General features: G+C 45.3%; 1 long non-coding RNA gene across 1 annotated transcript; it reads left to right on the top strand.

Annotated features, from left to right (window-relative positions):
- The first annotated feature begins 1,148 nt into the window (after positions 1-1,148).
- LOC117073234 lies at positions 1,149-22,098 on the top strand. Its single transcript, XR_004433178.1, has 2 exons — positions 1,149-1,467; positions 21,758-22,098. It is a non-coding gene; the product is annotated as an uncharacterized LOC117073234 (long non-coding RNA).
- Positions 22,099-27,425: the final 5,327 nt, after the last annotated feature.

Genomic DNA, 27,425 nt, shown 5'->3' with positions numbered 1-27,425 from the left:
ACCTGCAGGGTGATGTTATTCTTATTTCTATTTTAGAGACAGCACTCAGTCCTTAGAGGTTAAGAAACTTGGCCGGGCGCGGTGGCTCAAGCCTGTAATCCCAGCACTTTGGGAGGCCGAGACGGGCGGATCACGAGGTCAGGAGATCGAGACCATCCTGGCTAACACAGTGAAACCCCGTCTCTACTAAAAAAAAATACAAAAAAATTAGCCGGGCGTGGTGGCGGGCGCCTGTAGTCCCAGCTACTCGGGAGGCTGAGGCAGGAGAACGGCGTAAACCCGGGAGGCGGAGCTTGCAGTGAGCTGAGATCCGGCCACTGCACTCCAGCCTGGGCGGCAGAGCCAGACTCCGTCTCAAAAAAAAAAAAAAAAAAAAAAGAAACTTGCCCAAGGTCACACAGCTGATAAAAAGAGAAAACCAAGGGAATGCAAAAGTAGCAGCAGAGAAATGTGTAAGGTGGTGAGCAATGAGGGTGGCTTGGAGTAGGGTGTAGCAATGAGATAGAAAAAGATGAGATTTGACATATACTCTTTAGGTGGAAGTACTTGTGGTGGTATGTGTGAGGAGCAGGGAGGATGAGGGGGAAAGAATGATTCCAGGTGTCTCGATGAAGGCATGGGAGGCTTTGATTCTGTGCTCAGACCTGAGCTGCCCAGTGAAAGAGGCACAGATGCAGTGTTCACAGCCTAAATGTTCTGTTTACTGACTCCATTATCTGGAAGTTCTGTCACCTCTTGGTACTTAATTTCCTTGGGAATAATAGAGCCTCTCCTAACAAGTGTTGTAATGAAAAAGAAATAGGCTAATGTATGTAAAAATTCTACATACATGTTTGTTAATTGTTTTAAAAGAGAGAGTGCTTTCAGAGGATCCAGAAACATTCCTGGCCTCACCTCTCTCTTTCATTTCTCAAGCTCCTGAATCAATGATTAGCTATCAGGCCAGATCCCCTGGAAAGCGCATCAAAGGGAGAGTGAACAGAATGGCTTATCTCTCCCAAGGAGGCTGCCTCATTAGGGTCACAGCCCCTCTGCCACCGGAAAGCCTGGATCTGGGCCAGGGCCACAAAGGCTAACAAACTCCCTTCATGTCGGCAGAGAGCAAAGAGTTGGGGTCCATCTGGGCCCCTCTCCCCAACCCTCTAGGGGCAGGATCCCACCCACAGAACCCCCAGGCGCACAGCTGCATATCCTCAGGGGAAAGCTCCCCTCCCCTGCCACCTTACTGATAGTCTTCACTTCACCAAGACAGAACTTTCCCAATCCTGTGCAATGCCTGAGTGGTACATTGTATTCTGTGAGAATAGCGCCCCCACCCCCAGAGTTGTACAACAAGACCTCCATGAATCAAAGCCAATGGCTGGCTGCTTCCTCTAGCCCTGCATAGCCCAGCCACATCTGAAAGGAGTGAGAAGTGTTTTGAGGGCTCTCCCTGTCTCTTCCTGCACCTCTTTCTTGTGATCCCAGGTAGGCACCTGCTCTGAATCTTGCTCTTCCTCAGTTGCAGTCCCAGGCAGAAGGAGATCAGAGTCGAATGAGTGGTCCTTCTGCCATCCTGCCCTGACCTCCACCTTGCCACTCTCATTAGACTGGGCATTCCTGGTATGTGGTGCTCAATGTTTGTTGAATGAATGAATAAGTAAGACTCTGCTAAGATCTCTGCCAATAATAACCACAGAGATAGTTACATTATTTTAATGGAAGTTTCTTTAAAACCAAGATGATTACAAGAGCCAAAGGACTGACAACTCTACCGATGGCACGCCTAGAAGAGACCCCAGAGAAAGGAACCTTTCCAGTCCTTTTCAGATGATGCCAAGCAGGCAACCGCCTCCCCCAGATGCTTGCGCCAGCCGCCTGTGGAAGGTTCGGGTAGCCTGGACTGCAGCTCTTCTAGGCAGCTTTCCAGTTGTATTCCCCGGCATAATTGTTAGGTATCTGGAGCCTATAACTTCAACACCTAGGTCTTAAGAAACATGTGGCCAAGCACAGTGGCTCATGCCTGTAATCCCAACCCTTTGGGAGGCCAAGATAGAAGGATCACTTAAGGCCAAGAGTTTGAGACCAGCCTGGAGAACATAGTGAGACCGCATCTCTATAAAAAATTAGAGGCCAGGAGTGGTGGCTTACACCTGTAATCCCAGCACTTTGGGAGGCCAAGGCGGGCAGATCACCTGAGGTCAAGCGTTCGAGACCAGCCTGACCAACATGGAGAAACCCTATCTCTACTAAAAATATAAAAGTAGCCGGGTATGGTGGCACGTGCCTGTCATCACAGCTACTCGGGAGGCTGAGGCAGGGAATCATTTGGACCCAGGAGGTGGAGGTTGCAGTGGGCCGAGACCATGCCACTGCACTCCAGCCTAAGTGATAGAGTGAGAGTCCATCTAAAAAAAAAAGAAAAAATTAGAAAATTAGCTGGTGGCTTGCACCTGTAGTCCCAGCTATTTAGAAGGCTAAGGCAGCAGGATTGTTTGAGTTGAAGTAATGCAGCAAGCTATGACTGTCCCACTGCACTCCAGCCTGGGCAACAGAGTGATACACTGTCTCTAAAAAAGAAAGACAAAAAAGCAACATGGCCTGGGTTATCTGGGCAACACATTCCACACATCCTGGAGGACCCTTACCTCCTGATAATCAAAATGGGCAATTCCGTGTTTCATATTTCTGAGTGCCTGTCAACAGCACACCATTACACAGCAGAGCAGGGACTAGAGTAAGGCACAGGAGGCATTCAATGTGGGTGCAAAATTTTTTTTTTTTTTTTTTTTGAGATGGAGTCTCGCTCTGTCCCCCAGGCTGGAGTGCAGTGGCGCCATCTCGGCTCACTGCAACCTCTGCCTCCCAGGTTCAAGCCGATTCTCCTGCCTCAGCCTCCCAAGTAGCTGGGATTACAGGTGCGTGCCACCACAGCCGGCTGATATTTGTATTTTTAGCAGAGACAGGTTTCACTGTGTTGGCTAGGCTGGTCCTGAACTCCTGACCTCAGGTGATCCACCCACCTCGGCCTCCCAAAGTGCTGAGATTACAGGTGTGAGCCACCATGCTGGGCTCATGGGTGCAAAATTTAAGGGGCCGCCAAAAAACTCAGTAAACAAGATACATACTTTATGCAGTTCTTTTAAAATTTTTGATATTTTGTTCATCATGGATAATTTTGTATTAATTTTATTTTTTAAATGATTGCCTTTTTTGTTTATCATGGTTACTGAGTTTTTGGCACCCACTGGACTTTGTACGCTGATCGAGTACCTCCTTCATCTCAGTCTAGTCTCAGTTTCTAAAGAGCAGAGTGCACTCATCTCAGCTCCGATCTCCAACAAGTGCTGGCTTGTGAGAACTGGCTTGAAGAAGATTGATAGGTTGATGATTGGGCTGGAGCATAGAGTAGCTGGAGATCCTGTCTACCTCTTTCAGAAAGCCACGAAAACAGATAGGCAGGGGGCCAAGTCTATTGTTCCAAAGTTTCCACAGGCCTTGAACGGCCCTTGGGCTTTGCGGTCTGGTGATCAGAGCCGTAAAGGTTTCTAAACAATCAGAGGCCTTTGATATGGTTGCCAACACCCACATTTTCCATTCTGGGAACAATGCCATTAAGGGCCACAGCCTCAGTCCCCCACCTAAGTGAGGAAGTGTCAGCTGGTTGCTGGTGGGAGCAGGTCCTGTGAGGGCAAGGGTCAGAAGGACAGAGGACTCCTCTTAACCTGGCTGCTCGCCTTTTCTCTCTGGTCGCCTCACCCTTTTGCGTGTTCAAAACCTGTGCTCATCTTATCTCGCCCATTCCTCTTGGCTAAAGCCAGCACACATCCTGTTCCTCTCAATGGGAGAGCTATCCTGGCAATTGCATTTAAAGGTTTTCTTGCATTGGTTCAGAATTTGCCCTGGCTCTGCCCTTATTTCCTGATCCCAGTGTAGTTTCTTTATTCAGGTGTACAAAAGAGTGAGCTATTTTGTTATGGAGGCAGAGAGAAACAACCTCAGGTTCCCCTAACAATGCCTTTAGAACTCTCTTCTGAATAACTGGGGCATCAAATTCATCAACAAAATCCCTTTGGGAGATACACCATCTGGGGACCCCCTTGAAGGTAGGTATCTGGGCTAATTTGACTGCTCTTTTGCAGGAATGCAGGTGGGCAAAAGATAGTTTCCACTAGGGCAGAATGTTTTTTCCACTTTCTGTTCTTTGTTATTTTGCTCGCTTCCGGTGTGAAACCACTGAATTTCAGAATTAGATGAAACTTATAGTAAAGGCCTGCCACAAGGTCTTTGTCAACCCCATATCCTGGTAAGCAAACTAGATTTCATGATGTCAATCATTTCAAAAACACAGGCTCTTCCAACAGTGTCAGCAAGCAGAAATCCTGTTCACAAACACTGTTCTAAATCGGTCTCTCTTTTTTTTTGAGACAGAGTCTCACTCTGTCACCCAGGCTGGAGTGCAGTGGCACAATCTTGGCTCACTGTAACCTCCACCTCCCAGGTTCAAGCGATTCTCCTGCCTCAGGCTCCCAAGTAGCTGGGATTACAGGTGCCTGCCACCACACCTGACTAATTTTAGCAGAGACGGTGTTTCACCATGTTGCCCAGGCTGGTCTCAAACTCCTGACCTCAGGTGATCTGCCCACCTCGGCCTCCCGAAGTGTTGGGATTACAGGTATGAGCCACTGCACCTGGCCAAAGCAGTCTCTTAAGATTCTCTGAATCTCTTGAGATTTTAGCCCCTTAATGCTGACCTAATGGAGATGTGCTTCTTTTTTTTTTTCCGTGAAAGTATTCAATTCAACTCCCACAACTCCCCAGGAATGACTAGTGGGTTTCTTTTCCCCTCCCCTCGTGTGGCCTTGTGAAGAAGCCAGGAAGTACTGCGAGCGAGCGGCAGGGCCTGGGGGAGCCCCTGTGGCCAACAGGAGGAGATCAGCCTTCATGGCACTCTCAGAAACGGAAGTGTGGGTGTGTGTTATGTTGCTGCAGCAACCAAAGGCAACCAAACAGCAAACCTCAGATGACTGAGCCCAGCCCATTCAATGAGGGGGAGATTCAGGTGGCGTGTGTTCCCCAGGGACTGGGCCTAGCTCAGTCGGGAAAAGTCAGCATCCAAAAGTCCTCAATGACGCAGAGGAAGCCAGGAGAAAACAGTCAATGGCTAGTCATCACTGATTTGTGGTCACAGGCGTTAGAACAGGAAAGATCTGCACAGATCAGCCCGTCTGACCCCTCACTTTCCTGATAAAGGAACTAAAGTCCGGAAAGCACTTGCTCAGAGTCCTACTGCCAGTGGCTGTCAAAGCTAGAACCACCACCCTCATTGCCTTCTGTATACATAGCTTTAACAGTTTGCAAACACTCTTATATGCTTTAATTTCATCTGATCCTGGACTGAGAGCAAATATTTGTATTTCAACCAAAAGGCCAAATGCTCAGTTTCCTCAGCTGAGAGGGTAATAAGAGTACTTTTCTAATGGAATTCTTTTTTCTAATTTTCTGTATTTTTAGTAGAGACAGGGTCTCACTATGTTCCCCAGGATGGTCTCGAATTCCTGGCCTCAAGAGATCCTCCGAACTACACCTCTCAAAGTGCTAGGAATATAGGCATGAGCCATTGCTCCCTGTCCTCTAATGGAATTTTTGTTAGGATTAAATGAGTTAATAGTTTGGAGATCCAAGAGAACATAATAGAGGAAACCCCTCTTCCCTTCCCAAGTTCTGAGTAATTAAGAGCTGGGCAAGGAGAAATAAAAACAAATGGGATTGGCCGGGAGCAGTGGCTTACTCCTGTAATCCCAGCACTTTGGGAGGCCAAGGCAGGCAGATCACTTGAGGTCAGGAATTCAAGACCAGCCTGGACAACATGGAGAAACCCTGTCTCTACTGAAAATACAAAAATTAGCTGGGTGTGGTGGTGCACACCTGTAATCCCAGCTACTTGGGAGGCTGAGGCAGTAGAATTGCTTAAACCCAGGAAGCAGAGCTTGCAGTGAACCGAAATCGCCCCACTGCACTCCAGCCTGGGTGACAGAGCAAGACTCCATCACAAAAAAAGAAAAAAAAAAAAAGCAAATGGGATCAAAATATCAACTTTATCACTGACACATTTTATATAGGAGTCCGTAGCTTACATTTGTGGGTGAATGAATGCCAGAATTAGGCAGGGTACCCATGCAGGCTCAGGCATGCCTCCCAGTTGGAAACTGTCCCTGTAAACAGTGGAGCCTGGGAGAGCAGAGCCTAAAGCATGCTCTGGAGGAGGATGGCTGCCAAGAGGACAGAGATGGGCTGAGCTATGCATCTCCAATTCCTCCCCAGGCTCACCATTGAGAAGTTGCTCCTCTTTCTGTACCATCCTCTTTGCCACCACCATCACCTTCCTGGGCAGGAGTGAGTCAAAGAGCAGGGAGATAGGTCGGAAATCTCATGCCAGACAAGCTTCTTCCACATGGAAGGAAACATAAGGGATGAGGAGGAACCTTTTTCCCTTCTAATAAATACATGTAAAGCACTTAGTACCTGGCGCAATAGTAAATGCTCAATAGAAGTTAGTGATTACGGGCTGGGCACAGTGGCTCACGCCTGTAATGCCAGCACTTTGGGAGGCCAATATGGGAGGATCACCTGAGGTCAGAAGTTTGAGGCCAGCATGACCAACATGGCAAAATCCCATCTCTACTAAAAATATAAAAATTAGCTAGGCATGGTGGTGGGCACTGTAATCCCAGTTTCTCTGGAGGCTGAGGCAGGAGAATCACTTGAACCTGGGGGGTGGAGGTTGCAGTGAGCCGAGATTGTGCCACTGCACTCCAACCTGGGCAACAGAGACTCCGTCTCAAAAAAAAAAAAAAAGAAAAAAGAAGTTAGTGATTACTATTAATACTTGAGCTATAGCTTATTCATCATGCCAGAGACTTCTGTACCTCCATTGATGTGACTTCTCTAATCATGTCTGCTCTTATTAGATGTGTGACCTCGGGAATTTTACTGACCCTCTCTAAGCCTCAGTGTTCTCCTCTATACAATGGCTATCATGATGGTACTTATAATTGGGAAGACTACATGATTTAGTGTAAAGGGCTTAGCCTGGATGCCTTAGTGGAACCTAGTTAATATTTAATAAATGGTGACTATTGTTTGTTATAAAAGAACTTGGGAGTCCAGCACAAAATAAATGCAAAATTTGCAATCATGAAACATGATTTATTCAGAAGAGGCATGTCGGCTGGGCACAGAGGCTTACGCTTGTAATCCCAGCACTTCGGGAGACCAAGGTGAGTGGATTGCTTGAGGCCAGGAGTTTGAAGCCAAGCTGGCAAACATGATGAAACCCTGTCTCTACCAAAAATACAAAAATTAGCTGGGTGTGGTGGTGTGTACCTGTAATTCCAGCTACTCTGGAGGGTGAGGCATGAGAATCGCTTAAACCCAGGAGGCGGAGCTTGCAGTGAGCCGAGATCATGCCACTGCACTCCAGCCTGGGCGACAGAGCAAGACCCTGTCTCAGGGAAAAAAAAAAAAAAAAAAAAAGGCATGTAAAGGAAAGGCTGGTTATCAGACTTAGAGCAATTGCTTCCTTTGGAGACACAATCTAGATACCTAGGTTTATGCCCAATTTTGCCCCTGAGAATGAAGCACCAGGAGTATTGCAAAATCATCTGGGCTTTTCCCATCACTTTCCATAAAATGAGGAGAAACTCACAGTCTAGTGTTCACCTTGGGAAGATGGTGGTATTTTGGTATTTTTGAGGCTGTGAGGTCTTTGGGAAAGAATATCTAAGTGCTCTTTCATGTGTTGAACAAAAATGGCGGCCTCAGCCAATCACAGACACTAAGATCCACTGTCTGAGCTCCAGGGGGATGGATACTGGTTTTGTCTCACCCACTGCTTCGTCTTCAGCACCTGGCACAACGTGTGGTACATAGTACACATTTATAAAATATTTGTTGAATACGTAAGTGAATGGAGCAGGTGCCTCAACTCACAGCAATGGTAAGATGCTGCCTAAGGAGATATAGTCTCACTTCTTTTGTAGATCTAGGTAGGGCAAATCTATGGAATATGAAACTAGAGGTATTTGTATAATCGTTGACTGGCCTTCTTGGTGGAGGTTGGAGGTGGACCACAGGTTGCTGAATAGTAACCCACAGAAATGTCGATTGTTGCTTTTCTTTTTTTTTTTTCTTCAAAAGCCCCTCGATGCCTGTTATTTTGAATATGGGAGCTCGAGTTATTCATACTCTATTTCTCCTGCAAAGTGAGATAAGAAAAAATGAAAAATGTAATACCTTAACAATCAGGATAAGTTATAGAAATAGCCCACTTTGAGACAAGGATAGATGTAGACCCTGGCAGATTAATCAGATTTCATCCTAAAGTCTCAGACATGCAAGAACACTACATGCACACTTTATGTAATAGCAAAAGATTAGAAAAAATGCAAATGTCCACTTATAGAGGACATAGAGGACATCTACACAAGGAATATTGTGCAGCTTAAAAAGGAATGAGTAGTTCCGTGTATTAATATGACCTATGGTGTATATTAAGTGAAAAAACCAAAGTGCGGAACGGTGTATAGAGTATGCTATCTAAGAAGAAGAAATACAACTACATATATGTATATACCTTTTTTAAAAAACTGGAGGCCAGGCATGGTAGCTCATGCCTGTAATCCCAGCACTTTGGGAGGCTGAGGTGGGTGGATCATCTTATGTCAGGAGTTCAAGACCAGCCTGGCCAACGTGGCAAGACCCCATCTCTACTAAAAATACAAAAATTAGCCAGGCTTGGTGTTGGGCACCTGTAATCCCAGCTACTTGGGAGGCTGAGGCACGAGAATCTCTCGAACCTGGGAGATGGAGGTTGCAGTGAGCTGAGATTGTGGTAGGGGATAGAGTGAGACTCTGTCTCAAAAAATAAATAAATATATATTTAAAAAGTGGTTATAAGTCAAACCCCAGTAAAAATAGTTATCTAGGAGATGGGGGAAGAGAGTAGAAGGGAGAAAAATAGAAGCTAGACTTGTCTTCCCTGAATGTGCCTCATTTTGTAGGTTTAACATTGGAATCACGGATATGTTTGTTTGTTTGTTTTTTGAGAGTCTTGCTCTGTCGCCCAGGCTGGAGTGCAATGGTGCAATCTCAGCTCACTGCAACCTCTACCTCCCTGGTTCAACCAATTCTCCTGCCTCAGCCTCCCGAGTAGCTGGGACTACAGGCGCATGCCACCAAGCCCGGCTAATTTTTTGTATTTTTAGTAGAGACGGGGTTTCACCATGTTAGGCAGGATGGTCTCAATTTCCTGACCTCATGATCCACCCGTCTCGGCCTCCCAAAGTGCTGGGATTACAGGCAAGAGCCATTGCGCCTGGCTGGATATGTTTTACATAATTATAAAACAAAATTTAATAAAGATGGACCGGGCACAGTGGCTCACGCCTATAATCTCAATACTTTGGGAGGCCGAGGCGGGTGGATCGCTTGAGCTCGGGAGCTCAAGACCAGCCTGGGCAAGATGGTGAAACCCCATCTCTACAAAAAAATAAAAAATTTAAGTGGGTGTAGTGGCAGGCACCTGTACTCCCAGCTACTTGGGAAGCTGAAGTGAGGCCAGGTGGCAGAGGTTGCAGAGGTGGCTCCGTTGCACTCCAGCCTGGGCAACAGTTTATTTATTACAAATAAATTGTAATAAAGATAGGGGCAAAAAATAAATTCCTAAAAACTGAATGCAATTGAAACAAATAAATGTAATTGTGTATTGAATTAGTGATTTAATTTTACAGAGAGGAATTATTTTAAGTAACTTTAAAATACAGTAAGCTGACTATCTCTACTGTAATATAGCCTAAAGATGAATAGAAACAGTATATTAGTTTGCTGGGGCTGCCATAAGAAGCACCACACACTTGGTGGCTTAAACAACAGAAATCGGCTTCTGTACGGTTCCAGAGGTTAGGTGTCCAAGGTCAAGCTGTGGGCAGTATTGGTTTCTTCTGATGCCCATCTCCTCAGTATGTAGATGACTGCCTTCTCCCTGTGTCTTCCCTCTGTGCATGTCTGTGTCCCCATCTCTTCTTATAAAGACACTAGTCAGCTCACACCTGGAATCCCAGCACTTTGGGAGGGCGAGGTGGGTGGATCACAAGTTCAAGAGATTGAGATCATCCTGCCCAACATGGTGAAACCCTGTCTCTACTAAAAATACAAAAATTAGCCAGGCATGATGGTGCATATCTGTAGTCCCAGATACTCAGGAGGCTGAGGCAGGAGAATCACTTGAACCCAGGAGGTGGAGGTTGCAATGAGCAACAGAGCAAGACTCCATCTCAAAAAAAAAGACAGTAGTCATGTTGAATTAGAGCCTACCATAGAGAACTCATTGAACCTTCATTACGTCTTTGAAGATCCTATCTCCAAATACAGTCACATTCTGAGATACTTCAACGTATTAATTTGGCAGGGGGCAGCAAGGGCAGGGAGGAGACACAGTTCAGCCTGTAACAAATGTCAAAGAAATCTAAAACTGCATTCTATGTTGTAGTTATAATATTGACATTAGTGTGTGTACAGTTTGAGTTTTAGCCCCAACTAAGGTCCCAGACACCATGAAGTGTCCCGGATTCCCTTCCCAAATTCCTGACCCATAAAATTATGAGCAAAATTTAAAAGTTGCTTAAACTACTGAGTTTTTGGATAATTTGTTATGCAACAATGGTAAGCAGTGCAGCAACTCTTTTTGCTCCCTCCCAAAAAAGGACCTTATTTGGGAACATGTTAAGGGAATCTGATACCACAGAAAAGTCAGAAGAAAATCAAAAAAATCTAAAATGTGGAAATCTCTACAGTACAAATGATCCGGCTTTTATAACAACAACAAGGGTGCAAGATGGAAAAAGAAAGGGAATTTTTAGGTTAAAGAGATGAGAGCCATATCATACAAATGCAAATTCGGCGTATGGGCTTTATTTGGATCCTGATTCAGAAAACAAAAACAAAAATACTCTTCATGAGACAGTTGGGAAAATTTGAATACTGACTGAATGTCTGTTCATATTTATGGTTTATTATTTTAGGTTTGAGAATGTTATTGTGGTTACTTTTTTTGTTTTGTTTTGTGTTTTAAGAGTCCCTATCTCTTTAACAGTGCTTAGTGTAGGCCAGACGCAGTGGCTCACGCCTGTAATCCCAGCGCTTTGGGAGGCCGAGGCAGGCAGTTGACGAGATCAGGAGTTCGAGACCATCCTGGCCAACACAGTGAAACCCCATCTCTACTAAAAATACAAAAATTATCTGGGTGTGGTGGCACATGCCTGTAATCCCAGCTACTTGGGAGGCTGAGGCAGGTGAATCACTTGAACCAGGAAGTCGGAGGTTGCAGTGAGCCAAGATCGCACCATAGCACTCCAGCTTGGGTGACAGAGCAAGACTCCGTCTCAAAAAAAAGAGTGCTTAATGTTAAATTCCCAGGCTACAGAAATGGATCAGTCATGGTGCTGCCTTCTTGAAGCACATGGTCAGTGGTGAAGAAAGCATGTACACAGATGAATCATAAGGAGAAAAAGATGTTAAGTGCCACAAAAATAAATAGGGAGTCTGCCTAGGACAAAGTTTCAATGAAGAGTTTATTTTTGCAAAATCCATTCCTACCCAACAATGACTTAGACACTCTCCTCAGTATCTACACCTGAGCTTCCCAGAGGCTAGCATGATATAGTTTGAACTTGTGCACAGAATATGACCTTAAGCTACTTGAAAAACTCCGTGTTGTGATGGCTGCTGCTTTCCATTATAGAGTGGGGATGACTCTTTTTTTTTTTTTTTTTGAGACAGAGTTTCACTCTTATTGCCCAGGCTAGAGTGCAATGGCACGATCTCGGCTCACTGCAACCTCCGCCTCCCAGGTTCAAACAATTCTCCTGCCTCAGCCTCCCAAGTAGCTGGGATTATAGCCATGCACCACCACGCCTGGCTAATTTTGTATTTTTAGTAGAGATGGGGTTTCTCCATGTTGAGGCTGGTCTCAAACTCCTGACCTCAGGTGATCCTCCCGCCTTGGCCTCCCAAAGTGCTGGGATTACAGGCGTGAGCACTGCCCCCGGCCAACTTTATATATCTACCTAATGGCTGGTTGTATTCATCAACTTGGGCTTTCATAACAAAATACCGTAGACTGGGTGGCTTAAACAATAGACATTTATTTCTTACCGTTCTGGAGGCTGGGAAGTCCAAGATCAAAGAGCCCAGTGATTTGGTTCTGGGTATGGAGTCTCTTTCTGGCTTGTAGACACCACCTTCTTGCTGTATTCTCTCTTAGTGGAGAGAGAGCACTGGTCTCTCTTCCTCTTATAAGGGGACTAATTCCAATACCACGACTCCCCCACCATGACCTCATTAAAACCAAATTATCTCCCGAAGGCTCCATTTCCAAATACAGCCACATTGGGGTTAGGGATTCAACATACGGATTTTAGGTGGACACGATTCAGTCCATAAGAATGGTCTACTTTAGCGTTACTGAAAGCAATGATCCAGAGACCCTCAACTGCATCAGAATCACTTGGTGTGCTTTTTTTTTTTTTTTTTCTGAGACAGAGTCTCACTCTTGTCACCCAGACTGGAGTGCAATGGCATAATCTCAGCTCACTGCAACCTCTGCCTCCTAGGTTCAAGCGATTCTTCTGCCTCAGCCTCCCAAGTAGCTGGGATTACAGGTGCCTGCCATCACACCTGGCTAATTTTTGTGTTTTTGGTAGAGACAGGGTTTCACCATGTTGGCCAGGCTGGTCTTGAACTCCTGACCTCAGGTGATCCACCCACCTTGGCCTCCCAAAGTGGTGGGATTACAGGCATGAGCCACCATGCCATCCCATCTGGTGTGTTTTTTAAAAAATATCAATACTAGAAAATGTGTCCCAGATTCAGTAGGTTTGAGCTGAGCCCTGGCATCTGACAGCTGACTTTTTAAATAGTTCCCTGGTCATTCTCTCTCTCTCTCTCTCTCTCTCTTTTTTTTTTTTTTGGCAGGATCTCACCCCATCACCCAGGTTGGAGTGCAGTGGCACAATCATGGCTCACTGCAGCCTTGACCTTTCAGGCTCAGGTGATCCTCCAACCTCGGCCACCCTAGTAGCTGGGACTACCACACCCGGCTAATTTTTGTATTTTTTGTAGAGACGAGGTCTCACTATGTTGCCCTGGTTGGTCTTAAATTCTGCCTGCGGCAGCCTCCCAAAGTGCTGGGATTACAGGTGTGAGCCACCGAGCCCAGGCACTTTTTTTTTTTTTTTTCAATTTCAACATAACACTCCTGCTCTGTTGTCCAGACTGGAGTGCAGTGGCTATTCAGTGCACTACAGCCTCTAACTCCTGGGCTGGAGCCATCCTCCCACCTACTCCCAAGTAGCTGCGACTACAGGCACATGCCACTGTGCCCAGTCCCTTGTTTTTCTCTTGAGCATCTCAAGATGAGAGTCATTGAGGAATTGCTGGCCAGGACATTGCAGCAGGGAGGGGAGGGACTTCAAATAATCAAACATTTCACAAGATCCTCTAATTTCCACTTTCCAATTTTGAGTTTGGGTTTATCTTGTATTTCTTTTGCTTTTGTGGTTCAAAGCCTCCTCACTCTGGGCCCCAGCATCCACCTTCTCTTTTGGGCAGATACTAATCCCTCTATTTATCATAATCTCCCATATCTGAATGTACTCACCATTTTGTAGTCATCTGAGCTAATCCAACTTGATACCTGCATTATTTTCTTTGGCTGGAGTACTTCAGAAAGCAGCATGACGTTTTTGAAGTTTCTTCTTTTTTTTTTTCTTTCCAGTATGAGAAAATTCTTCTTCAACAAAGGACTGAAATATTTCCTTTTCTGGTCAATATATTCAACCTCATTTAACACCTTTGCATCCACCCAATAAAAAGAAAATTTCTAGATGTTCAAAGAATTACACAAATGGTTTCTTAGAATATAAACTCCCTATAAAACTGTGACATTGCTTTAGTTCATGAAAATGTGTAACACTTTCATGGTATTAATTTCTAAAAAGTTTCTGGGCCTAAGAATAGATATCAAGGTGCTACAATCAAGTATTGATAAGCTGCAAGTTGGTTTTGAAATTTGTTGGAAATTTTCTTTTTGCCCCTTGTCTGTTCTCTGCCTGCCTATTTGCTGCTCTGTGTAGCTTCCTTGCTTCAACCCACCAGCCAGCAGTGGATGAGTGCCCTCTGACCCTGTATTCTAGGTGCCATTGGGAATAGCAGGAAAGAAAAATGTACAATCATATCTTCCAGATTAAAATGCAGATGCAGGCCGGGCACAGTGGCTATACACCTGCAATCCCAGCATTTTGGGGGGCCGAGGCAGGTGGATCACTTGAGGTCATGAGTTCAAGACCACCTTTGTCAATATGGTGAAACCCCATCTCTACAAAAAAATACAAAAATTAGCCAGGCATGGTGGCAAGTGCCTGTAATCCTAGCCACTTGGGAGGCTGAGGCAGGAGAATCATTTGAACCAGGATGGGAAGGTTGCAATGAGCTGAGATCCTTCCACTGTACTCCAGCCTGGGCAACAGAGTGAGACTCTGTTTCGGAAAAAAAATTGAAACGCAGATGAGGAGATAAGGCTATCACAAGTGAGAGATTATAAAACAGTGTAAGGTGGTATGTACAGTGATTACTATGATCTAATTTTTTCCTCTATTAGAATCTATATTCATCTACTTGTTTATTTATTGTTATTTTATTTATTTATTTTTTGTTTTGAGACAGAGTCTCACTCTGTCTCATCCAGGCTAGAGTGCAATGGTGCGATCTCGGCTCATTGCAACCTCTGCCTCCTGGGTTCAAGCGATTCTCATGCCTCAGCCTCCCAAGTAGCTGGGATTACAGGCACACACCACCAAAGCCAGCTAATTTTTGTGTTTTTAGTAGAGATGGGGTTTCACCATGTTGGCCAGGCTGGTCTTGAACTCCTGACCTCAAGTGATCCACCCACCTTGGCCTCCTAAAATGCTGGGATTACACGCATAAGCCACCAAGTCCAGCCAATTTTTATTTTTATATTTTTTTAGAGACAAATTCTCACCTGTCACCCAGGCAGTGCAGTGGACGATCTTAGCTTACTGTATCCTGGAACTCCTGGGCTCAAGTAATCCTCCTGCCTCAGCCTCCCAGTGCACTAGGATTACAGGCATGTACCACTGCACCCAGCAGCCCTACTAGTTTAATTGACTAGATAAACTGAAGGATTTGTTTTCTTCATTCCTCTTTGACCAAGCATGCGGCTACCCCAGAAAGTAATATGGCATTTTCTCATGGGACTCTAATTGGAGTACTTTATTGAGAGAGAATATAACTTCCAAGCAGTGGCTTGGAACAAGCCACTCTCAGGGACATTCTCCACCCTTTTCCTCCCTTTTCTCTCTCACTTCAGTCATTGCTATTACATAAACTCAGTCATTCTTTCTCCTCAAGCTCAAGTTTGCTTATCGGCAGTACCTTTTTCCAATGGGCTGGCCTGTAGTGAGCTTTGTCAGACATGCAGGTCCTCATATACTCACCAAAGGATCCTTCAGTTCTTATGTTACCTCTTTTTTTTTTTTTTTGAGACAGGGTGTTACTCTGTTGCCCTGGCTGGAGTGCAGTGGTACGATCATGGTTCACTGCAGCCTTGATTTCCTGGGCTCAGGTGATTCTCCCAATGCATTCTCCTGAGTAGCTGGGATTACAGGTGCACACCACCATGCCCAGCTAATTTTTTTTCTTTCGGCATTTTTGTATTTTTGGTAGAAATGGGTTTTCACCACGTTTCCCTGTCACTCCAGGACTCAAGTGATCTCCCCACCTCAGCCTCCCAAAGTGCAGGGATTATAGGCATGAGCCACCGTGCCTGGCCATGTTACATTTCTTTTAAAGCAACATTTGATAATTCTCAAACTTTGAGAAAGCAAAACCATAACCCAGCATCCAGAGAAAAGCAATTTGAAAGCTGGCTAATTAGTATTTTGTTTTAAATAGCTAGCTTGTCTTGCCATTTCAAGGCACTTAGTTTAATTCGTGGCACTTTCTTGCTTATAATTTACCAAGTACACCATATTGTAGGATAGCAAGATTTAGACTCTTGGTCCTTGGGTCAGGCTCTGATGTTGTGTTCCCCCTAAAGTGCATGTTTGATTTTACACATTCTACACCCTTCTCTTAATCAATCAAGATATGGAAACAAACAAAATGTCTATTTCATACTTATCATATCTCCCTTTGGAAGAAAATTGCAAGGTATAAGAGAATTCCCTAAGAAAGATACCTTAAAAGATACAACTGGACTCCAGAAAAGCTGCCACCTGGGTTGCTAGACTGAACTGTTCAACAGGCTCTCCATGTGGTTCCAAATGCCTTGGCCGCCACACTCCTCTTAGGACCTCCTTTGATTGTAAGTCAAATTTACATGCAACCAGTATTTCTTTGTTACTGCTTAGCTGCTTTTCTGCTTATTCCATTAAGATGAGCAATGTGACCAGCTATCCTTGGGAAGTGAGTGCTTGGTTTGGTTATCTTGCTATCATGACAAAATCTAAACTTATTTCACCTTTATAAAAATCAGTCAGAACTATGTATTTTGGGGGAGGTCTTGCTATGTTGCTCAGGCTGGTCTTGAACTTCTGACCTCACGTGATCCTCCCACCTTGGCATCCCAAAGTGTTGAGATTACAGGTGCACCCAGAGCCATGTATTGTATGATTCCACTTATATAAAATATCCAAAATAGGTAAATCCTCAGAGACAGGAAGCAGATTAGTGGTTGGCTAGGGCCTGGGGAGTTTGGGCGGAAATGGGAACGACAGCTTTTGGAGATGAGGTTTCTTTTGGGGGTGATTAAAATGTTCTGAAGTTGTTTGTGCTGATGGTTGCACAATTTTGTGAAACCAAATGGTAAAAACCATTGAATTGTGCATTTTAAATGGATGAATTGTATGGAACGTGAATTATATCTCAATAAAGCTGTTATTTAAAAGAAAAAAGTCAGGAATTACTCAGGTGACATTGGGGAGGATGTGTACATGGCTTCTTTCCACGGAAGGAGACAAACCACTTTGTATTACTGAAGAGAAAGACTCTGGTCTCCCAGCCTTCTACTCTTACTATATACACAGTTTCTATTTTGGTCCTTTTTATAGCCTTCTTGTTATAGTTAGTGAGCAACAGTTAAGTCAAAAACCACAGTGAGGCCTTGGTTACAGCTTACCCTTGTTTTCAATCAACAAAAAATATGACTAATGTCACCATGGCTCAACTCAACCACACATGTGGATTCAGGAGGCTTTGGACGTGTGCTAGGGGCTGCTGGGGCTGGCCAGCTGGAAGGACAGCGGTTAGCGGAACTTAGACTCCAGGAGGAAGATGTTGGTGAAGCCTGGGAAAACGTCTTCCGCAAGCTGTGGGTGGAAAGTCGTGGTAGAAATAACCCTGAAGGAAAAGAGAGTTCTCTGGCTTGGCCCAAAGATACGGGCTGGAAATTAGTAACAAGAGCAGATTTTGAGGCCAGCATTCCTCTAGCTAACTTCCAGCCCAGCGCTCCTCTTCCATCCTACCATTTCATACATGACCCCAAGGGAAGCCATATCAGGTCCCTAGAGTTGGGAGAAGAGAGACTCAGGGGGAACCTGTAATGAAGTGACTGTGGCAGAGGCAGGGTGAGGCTGAAGAGCACCAGAACACAAGACATTTCTCCCCTGTCACTTAGTAACAAGGGCCCTGTGATGGCTAATTTTGTCTGTCAACTTGAGGCAGGGTGAGGCACAAGAATTGCTTGAGCCTGGGAGGTGGAGGTTGCAGTGAGCCAAGATTGTGCCACCGTACTCCAGCCTGGGCAACAAAGTGAGACTCCATCTCAAAAAATAAAATAAAAATAAAAATAAAAATAAAATAAAATATAAAATAAAATAAAATAAAATAATATAAATAAAATAAAATAAAATAGGCCGGGCATGGTGGCTCATGCCTGTAATCCCAGTACTTTGGGAGGCCAAGGTAGGGGGATCACTTGAGGTCAGGAATTTGAGACCAGCCTAGGCAACATGATGAAACCCCGTCTCTACTAAAAATACAAGTTAGCCGGGCCTGGTGGCACATGCCTGTAGTCCCAGCTACTCGGGAGGCTGAGGCAGGAGAATTGCTTGAACCCAGGAGGCAGGGGTTGCAGTGAGCCGAGATCACCCCGCTGTACTCCAGCCTGGGTGACAGAGTGCGACTTTGGCAAAAAAAAATTTTTTAATAAAATCTTATTTGTTAACTTGGCTGGGCCACAATGCCCAGATACTTGGTCAAACATTATTCTGGCCCCATCCAATTGATTGAAGGCCTGAATAGAACAAAAGGCTGACACGCACCCACTCCCCAACCCACACCCGAAGAGGAACTTCTGCAGCAGGCTGCCTTTGGACTTTGTTTGCAACATCAGTTCTTCAGGGTTCGCTGGCAGACTGCCTTTGGACTTGAGCTGCAGTGCTTTCCTAAGGCCTCCCTGGTAAGATTTCAAACTTGCCAAGCCTTCACAATCACATCAGCCAATTCCTTAAGATAAATATTTTTATGTGTATATATACACACATCCTTTTGGTTCTCTCTGGGAGCCCTGCTAATATAAGCAGTATTTCTCTTTCTCCAGGATTAGTCGTTGGAACAGATTGTAAGTGCAGCTCTGACCTCACCAAAAGGAGACAGTAATACAGGGACAGGCGCTTTCTGGGTAGGAGATGAGGCTTTAATGCAGTGACTTAGTAAAGACAGCCAATCAGACAGTCCTGTGAGAAACTCTCACAACTCCTTCAACTAGATAAGGGGTACTGGGAACTCACACTTCTAGGTATGCTCATGGCCGGTGTAGCTTTGGAGAAATATGGGTTTGCTACAACTCCAGAGCACACATGAAAAAAAGCTCATCATCACTGGTCATCAGAGAAATGCAAATCAAAAGCACAATGAGATACCATCTCACGCCAGTTAGGATGGCGATCATTAAAAAGTCAGGAAACAACAGGTGCTGAAGAGGATGTGGAGAAATAGGAACACTTTTACACTGTTGGTGGGAGTGTAAATTAGTTCAACCATTGTGGAAGACAGTGTGGTGATTCCTCAAGGATCCAGAACCAGAAATACCATTTGACCCAGCAATCCCATTACTGGGTATATACCCAAAGGATTATAAATCATTCTACTATAAAGACACATGCGGCTGGGCGTTGTGGCTCACACCTGTAATCCCAGCACTTTGGGAGGCTGAGGCAGGCAGATCACGAGGTCAAGAGTTTGAGACCCCCAGCACTTTGGGAGGCCGAGACGGGCGGATCATGAGGTCAGGAGATCGAGACCATCCTGGCTAACACAGTGAAACCCCGTCTCTACTAAAAATACAAAAAACGGCCGGGCGCGGTGGCTCAAGCCTGTAATCCCAGCACTTTGGGAGGCCGAGACGGGCGGATCACGAGGTCAGGAGATCGAGACCATCCTGGCTAACACGGTGAAACCCTGTCTCTACTTAAAAATACAAAAAAACTAGCCGGGCGACGAGGCGGGCGCCTGTAGTCCCAGCTACTCGGGAGGCTGAGGCAGGAGAATGGCATAAACCCGGGAGGCGGAGCTTGCAGTGAGCTGAGATCCGGCCACTGCACTCCAGCCTGGGTGGCAGAGCAAGACTCCGTCTCAAAAAAAAAAAAAAATAAAAAAATAAATAAATAAATAAAAAAATAAAAAATACAAAAAACTAGCCGGGCGAGGTGGCGGGCGCCTGTAGTCCCAGCTACTCGGGAGGCTGAGGCAGGAGAATGGCGTAAAACCCGGGAGGCGGAGCTTGCAGTGAGCTGAGATCTGGCCACTGCACTCCAGCCTGGGCGATAGAGCGAGACTCCGCCTCAAAAAAAAAAAAAAAAAAAAGAGTTTGAGACCAGCCTGACCAACATAGTGAAACCCGGTCTCTACTAAAAACAGGAAAAATTAGCTGGGTGTGGTGGCGGGTGCCTGTAGTCCCAGCTACTGGGGAGGCTGAGGCAGGAGAATGGTGTGAACCCAGGAGGCGGAGCTTGCAGTGAGCCTAGATCACGCCACTGCACTCCAGCCTGGGCGACAGAGCGAGACTCCATCTCAAAAAATAAATATAAATAAATAAATAAATAAATACATAAATACATAAAATCGTGAAAATTTAAAAATGCTTCTTCCAGCCAGGCGCGGTGGCTCTTGCCTGTAATTCCAACACTTTGGGAGGCCAAGGCAGGCGGATCACCTGAGGTCAGGAGTTCGAGACCAACCTGGCCAACATGCCAAAACCCCATCTCTACTAAAAATACAAAAATTAGCAGGGCATGGTGGCAGGTGCCTATAATCCCAGCTACTCAAGAGACTGAGGCAGGAGAATCGCTTGAACCCAGAACGCAGAGGTTGCTGTGAGCTGAGATCACACCACTACACTCCAGCCTGGGTGACAGAACAAGACTCTGTCTCACACACAGAGACTAAACCTCCTTCTTTCAGGGAGGTTTAGTCTCAGGCTGGTTCTCTAGGCCCAGAAGGGATCATCTCAAATTTCTGCTCTGTGTGGACAGAACTAATCAAATAGATTTTGGGTAGGGACAGCAGACATTGCCACATTCAGCTTCTTGAAGCTCCTTCAGACAGTGGAAGCTGGTCCTTGAAGCTCCCCTAACAAATAACTTAGCAATTGTTGAGAGTCCTCATGGACATGGGATAATGCTTGCCAGTCAACAGGGGCTCACATTCTGAAATAAGTAACGCCAACATGGTCATGCTTACTGAAAACTGTAAACTACTTTGAAATATACAGAGACATGTATTCTGAAACAAGAGTCAGGCTGATAAAAGATGAAAAGAAAAAGGGGTCTGCTTAGTTCTTAAGAGACAGGGATGGGAGTTCCCTGTAAGCAGAGTTACACAAGAAATGGTATGGAGGCAGAAAAGAGGAAGCAGGGAGCAAGGCAAGGCCAAAGTCAACTGAAACAGAAAAACTAGCCAGAAAGCACATTGCTTGCTCTTTGAAAACATTTCCTTCAAGTTCTACCTTGCCCCAAAGCCTAACCCAGGCCAGGGTGGTGAGCACTTTCACCTCTGAGCCTCTGACACATGGACTGCATGTACTGCTCCTTGGCATATGGCCTGATTTTCTGAAATCATAAGCATTTCTGTGCAACCATCCTGTCACTCCAGTTAAATTTCAAGGCAGATTTTATTTTTATTTTTATTTGAATAGTATATCCTTAGTGTAAGAAATAGGAACAATAGGAACCTTTTTTTTTTTTTTTTTTTTTTTTTTTTGAGACGGAGTCTTGCTCTGTCACCCAGGCTGAAGTGCAATGGTGCAATCTTGGCTCACTGCAACCTCTGCCTTCTGGGTTCAAGCCATTCTCCTGCCTCAGCCTCCCGAGTAGCTGGGATTACAGGTGCCTGCTACCATAACCAGCTAATTTTTTTTTTGTATTTTTAGTAGAGACGGGGTTTTGTCATGTTGGCCAGTCTGGTCTCGAACTCCTGACCTCAGGTGATCCACCCACCTCGGCCTCCCAAAGTATTGAGATTACAGGTGTGAGCCACTGTGCCTAGCCTCAGACTGGGTTTTTTAAGCACAGAAGGAATTAATACAGGGAAGTTGGTGCTCATGAAATAGTTGGAAGTACTGAAGGAACAAGCATATAGGCTGGAGCCTTCTGGAATGTCTACCTGAATGCCACAGAACAGACCCTCATTTCCCTCCCTCCAGGAGCTACAACCTCGGCCCAGATTAGTGGGCTAGAGGGTCAGGAAGCTGTCACTGGAGCTATTGAGCTCATGAACACACTGAAGTTGCTGCACTCCAGAAATGTAGAAGTTGGAATGAAGAGCCACCACTGCTGCCACCAACATGAAGTTTGACCAAGCAAGCCAAGAAAAGATGGCCAACAGCCTCTGCCTTCCTTCTGCCTTCTGCAACGCAATTGGTGAGCTGCACATCCACAACTTCAAGGGAGTCTGGGAAATGCAGTTAAGCTTTCTAGCCTCTCTAAGCTTTCAACTGTTACAGAAAGGAGGAGACTGGAATAAATGCTGAGTGCCAATTTCCAACACAAGTAGTAATTATAATGGAGTGAGTGTTATCTTGCATTGGTTCAGGGGTAATCTTGTGTTGGCTCTGTTCATCCCCACCAAGATCAAGGGCAGGGCTTATTCTCCCTTCCTTAACCATCAGGTCACTAGGGGTGCAGGGCCTTACCTACCTTCTCAAGAGTTAATGAGCATTCCAGGATGTTGTAAGGAAGGACTGTTCATATGGAAGAGGGAGGACACAAACCCAACATTTTGCTCTGACTGTTAGCCAATAGACAATGTCCTGGCTGTTGCTTGCTGTCAGGCATAAGTCCTCACTAGACACCTACCAGAAGGCAACTAACACAATGGTCTGGCATAGGCAAAGGGGCTTACTCAAAAGTAGGCTGGCACTCAGTTCCAGTCCTCTCCTCCTGTCCCCACCACCTCTCTGTCTTATCACTTCCCTTATATCTCCCCTCATGCCTCGGCCTAGAGAATATTTTTCTAACCTAGGTAAGCAGCTTTGCTGTTATTCCTGATGTTTTCTCCTAAATCTTTTACCAATTTTTTTCTCTCCAGTTCACTAAGGATCTAGACCAGTGGTTTTCAAACTGCAGCCTACATCTGAGTCACCTGGAGGGCTTGTTAAAACACAGAACGTGGAGCCCAACCCCCAGAGGTGCTGATTCAGTAGGTCTGGGGTAGGGCCCAAGAATTTGCCTTTCTAAAAACTATCCAGGTGATGCTGATGTGGTCTGGAGACCACACTTTGAGAACCACTGGCCCAGGCTTTTGAAACTGAAAAACCGTGCTTTCTGCTTGTAAGACCCATCTCTTACATAGGAGCATAGAAAGGTTTGTCTCTTCAAATGGGGAGATGGAATAGAAGGAAAAAAATCTAGAAGAAAAAATCAAAATCAATGTTTTAAAAATAGTATTCTAGCATTCAGGAGTGATAATATAACCCCTTTCTTATGCCTTTAATATCTGGAAGAGAGAAGCTTGAGTATTTGAAAAATCTTGCTCCTGGATGGTGCAAAATAATGTCTCATTTTCCCCTTGAGTCTTTTGTCTTTGCCAAATCTATCTTAGAGAACAAAAAGGAGCAAGTCCTTTCTCTCTGCTTTTCCTCTGTCTCCTCTTCTCTTTCCTCATGACGCTTCAGTCTCTTCTCTTACCCCTTGGCTCACCCCTCTGTCTTGATTTTTCTCACTCTGTGTTCCTAGCTGTCAGTCACTTGGAGCTATCCAGTGTTCTCCCAAGTAGAGTGGCTTAAGCTACTACTTTCAGACTGTGCTGAGTGATATACATACAATGCCTCATTGACAATCCTGCAGGATGGTATTTTGCTTCTCATTTCACAGATGCGGAAACAGATGCTCAGAGAGATCACACTGCTAGGAATTGGTGAATCCAGAATTTGAGTCCAGTTTGTTTAGCTCCCAGTCCCAGGTCCTTCCCACATGTTCATGATCTTGTGTTCTTTCGCATCCCCAGCCCACAGGACAAAAACCTTGTCACGCTCAGGGTCAGGCTCTGGCCCCAGCTGTGGGCTGAGGGGAGTGGCTGGACGTGGGGCAGGGAGCTGAAAGAACAACTGAGAGACAGCATGTAAGTGAGACATGGCTTTATTCAGCAGCCCCTTTACAGGGTCAGTGTTACATTTATACACTACATAGACAATAGTGGCTGAGAGCCAGGTGGTGAGCTTCTCTGTGTTATGTCTACACGGCTATGATTATATAAGACACCGGACTGTGCGCTTGTGCCCCAATCTCACTGAGTCATTTAGGCTGTTTACCTCGACCTTTGCCTGCTGCTTTATGCCTGCTCGGCTACAGCACAGCCACGTTCCTTACAGACCTTCAGATAGAGATTTGCAATGAGTGCACTAAAAGAGACTCTATTTCAGATGCCAATCTCTGGGCCAAATCTTTGTGGGATACTTCACTCACAGTAGGAACTGCAGGACCACTGCTTCTACTGGAGCATTAGAGAGAGAGAGAGAGAGAGAGAGAGAGAGAGAGAGAATGTGTGTGTGTGTGTGTGTGTGTGTGTGTGTGTTCACGTCTGGGACATTCTTTTTGAAAATGAACATGGTGGGAAATTACGGTCTCACCCCTCAAAATCTGACCAAATTCTCAGCAAACCCCAGATTGTGTAGGTTGTAGGAAAGAAGCATGTTATTTTTGGCAGGAATACTCTTAGTCTGGCAGTAAATTTCTTAAAACATAAAAATGCTTTTTAACTTCCTGTTTTTGTCCTCCTTTTGTTGATTTTTGAGCATTTCTTTCCAAGCAAGGAATTGTGTAACAAGATTTGAAAATTACCAAACTTTATTTTGTTAGTTTTCTTTGTTTCCTTTTCTATGTTTCTGTATACCTTATCTGCTTTAAACTTTAAACTGAAGGATTAAAGTGACTCTAAAGCACTTCGGAGTGATCCAGGAATCACATGGGGCTGGATAACAGTTTCCTAGAGCAAAGTGACAAGCCCTGAAAAACTTACTGTAGGCCACTGAGTTCATACATGACCACCTGTCAGTGGGTAGATAAGCTGTGAACCTAGGAATATGGATGCCAGTGATAACTGATCCTCACTCTTCTTCCTAGACAAAGTTTCAGACACTGTATCTTTCTGGGCATCTTCAAAAATTTCCATTCCCCATTTGCCATGTGAGTCAGACTTACGCAGTAGTTAGGAGTTGTAGACCCTAGAGGTAAACAGCTTCCTCCAGATCCTGGTTCTGCCTCTTCCTAGCTGTGTGATCTTGGGCAAATTACTTAACCTCTCTAGGACTCAATTTCCTTACCTGTAAAATGGAAATAAAGCATATTCTTCCAGGCTGGGCATGGTGGCTCATGCCTGTAATCCCAGCACTTTGGGAGGCTGAGGAGGGCGGATCATGAGGTCAGGAGTTCAAGACCAGCCTGGCCAACATGGTGAAACCCCATCTCTGAAAAAACAAAAAAAAGCAAAAATTAGCTGAGTACAATGGTGCATATCTGTAGTCCCAGCTACTCAGGAGGCTGAGGCAGGAGAATCGCCTGAACCCGGGAGGCAGAGGTTGCAGTGAGCCGAGATCCCGCCACTGCACTCCAGCCTGGGCGACAGAGTGAGACTCCATCTCAAAAAAAAAAAAAAAAAAAGCACGTACATTCTTCCTAGGGTTGTAGTGTGGCTCAAACAGATGCTTACTTACAGCAGTCTCTGGTGTACAGCAAATGCTTGATTAAAGTTGCTATTCTTGGCTGGGCACGGTGGCTCACTCCTGTAATCCCAGCACTTTGGGAGGCTGAGGTGAGTGTATCACCTTAAGTCAGGAGTTCAAGACCAGCCTGGCCAACATGGTGAAACCCTATCTCTACTAAAACACACACAAAAAAATTAGCCAGGCATGGTGTTGTGTGCCTGTAATGCCAGCTACTTAGGGGGCTGAGACAGGAGGCGGAGGTTGCAGTGAGCCAAGTTCGCACCGCTATACTCCAGCCTGGGTGACAGAGCGAGACTCCATTTCAAAAAAAAAAGAAAAAAAAAAAAACAGCAAAAAAACTAAACAAAAGTTGCTATTCTTATCATGAATTTGCTTTTGTCTTGTGGTGTCAATTAGATCACAATTATGTGAATATATCTATGAACATCTTCCTGGCTTCTAGACTGGTAAATGAACTCAGAAAGTCCTGGTCCTTACCAAAGATGGGTGGTAGTAGCAATTCCTCCAACAATTTGCCCCTCATCAGCAACATGTGTCATCCTTTTAGTTAGGCCTCCTTTGCTGCTCCATGTCACAGATTAAAACACAGAGGCAAAAGTCAAAGGTTAAAATACCTAGTTTGTCTTCAAAAGGCCTGCTGTGAAATGTGGGCTTCCGTGGTTCCAATCTACTCAAGGTGGCTTGGAAGCCATGAAACCTCAATCTTGACTCTGCCATTAACTAGCTGTGTGACACAGGACAAGTCACTTCACTTCTCTGAGCTTTAGGTCTCAATAGTAAAATAAAAGGGTTGAGCCAGAACCCTGTGACGTGGAGCTCCCTAGATCTCGCGGAAACCTGTAGACATCTCAGTGAGCTGACAGAGGTCTGCACTGAGGTATAAACTTTGATATTGTCAGCCATTTCTACTGACAGTGAAGCCAGCTGAAGTAGTAGAAGCATAAATAGGAGAGGCAGAGATGACCAGTTTTCTTTTTTTTTTCTTTTTTCTTGAGACAGAGTCGCACTCTTGTCGCCCAGGCTGGAGTGTAATGGTGCAATCTCAGCTCACTGCAACCTCTGCCTTCTGGGTTCAAGCAATTCTTCTGCCTCACCCTCCCAAGTAACTGGGAGTACAGGCTCCTGCCACCATGCCCAGCTAATTATTTTTTATTTTTAGTAGAGATTGGGGTTTCACCACTTTGGCCAGGTTGGTCTGGAACTCCTGATCTCCAGTGATCTGCCCACCTCGGCCAGCCCCTGAAAGTGCTGGGATTACAGGCGTGAACCACCGTGCCCCTGCCAGAGAAGACCAGTTTTCTAATGAATGGTGTCCAAAGGCTGGGCCCAGACCCAAGGCCTGTAGGGAGGCAACATAGCTGAAATCTGCAGAGTCCCTTCGACAAACATACCATGTATGGGACAGATGAAGGGGCAAAGGAACCTTGAGAACCCTTGGCCAGTGGTTAAGAGTATTTACCTGGCATCAGCAAGATCTAGTCTAGGTTCAGCTTAAAGCTGTGCTATTTACTCTTTGTGTGATCTTGAGCAAGTCAACCTCTCCCAGCCTCAGTTTCTCCAAGTGTTGTGGTCGTAATTAAATGAATTTAAGTAGTGATATACTTAAGACAGTTCCTGAGACAGACTGAGCTCTTAACTGCCATTAATTACTGCTATCAACGTGAATATTCAAGCAGCACCAGCTAATGGGAAGGAAGAGGATCCAGGATTGTGTGGGTGGGTGAGAGCAAGCGGGGAACTAACCTGGCTGGCTAGACTGGCTCTGGGAAAGGTAACCAGGTGGGCTGAGTAGATAAGGCAAGCTAGGATCTGGTTCAGTTGATTATCAGTATCTTCAGGGGGCAAAGTAAGCAGCTGGAATGATTGTGAGAGAGTCAGGATAGTAGACCAAAGTCAGGAAGGAGTCATGGCTCTTGAGCAATTGACTTAATCCAAGCAGAGCCCCAGCCAGTAGGGACTGAGGAAGGCTGGAGAGGAAAGTATATTGGCAAAGAGGAAGACAGGGTGATTGAATCTCAGCTGACGGGCTGAGTCCAGTCCTAATAAGGGAAACTGAGGCACAAGGGCATCCTAACGAACTAAGTCACTGCAAAGTGGACTGTCAAATAGAGGAAGGAAGGGGAGAAACGGCTGTGATGAAGTAGACCTC

This window comes from Trachypithecus francoisi, unplaced genomic scaffold (genome assembly GCF_009764315.1).
Source record: "Trachypithecus francoisi isolate TF-2019V2 unplaced genomic scaffold, Tfra_2.0 Lachesis_group4, whole genome shotgun sequence".
NCBI lineage: Eukaryota > Metazoa > Chordata > Mammalia > Primates > Cercopithecidae > Trachypithecus > Trachypithecus francoisi.
This window is presented reverse-complemented; position numbering and strand designations above follow the sequence as displayed.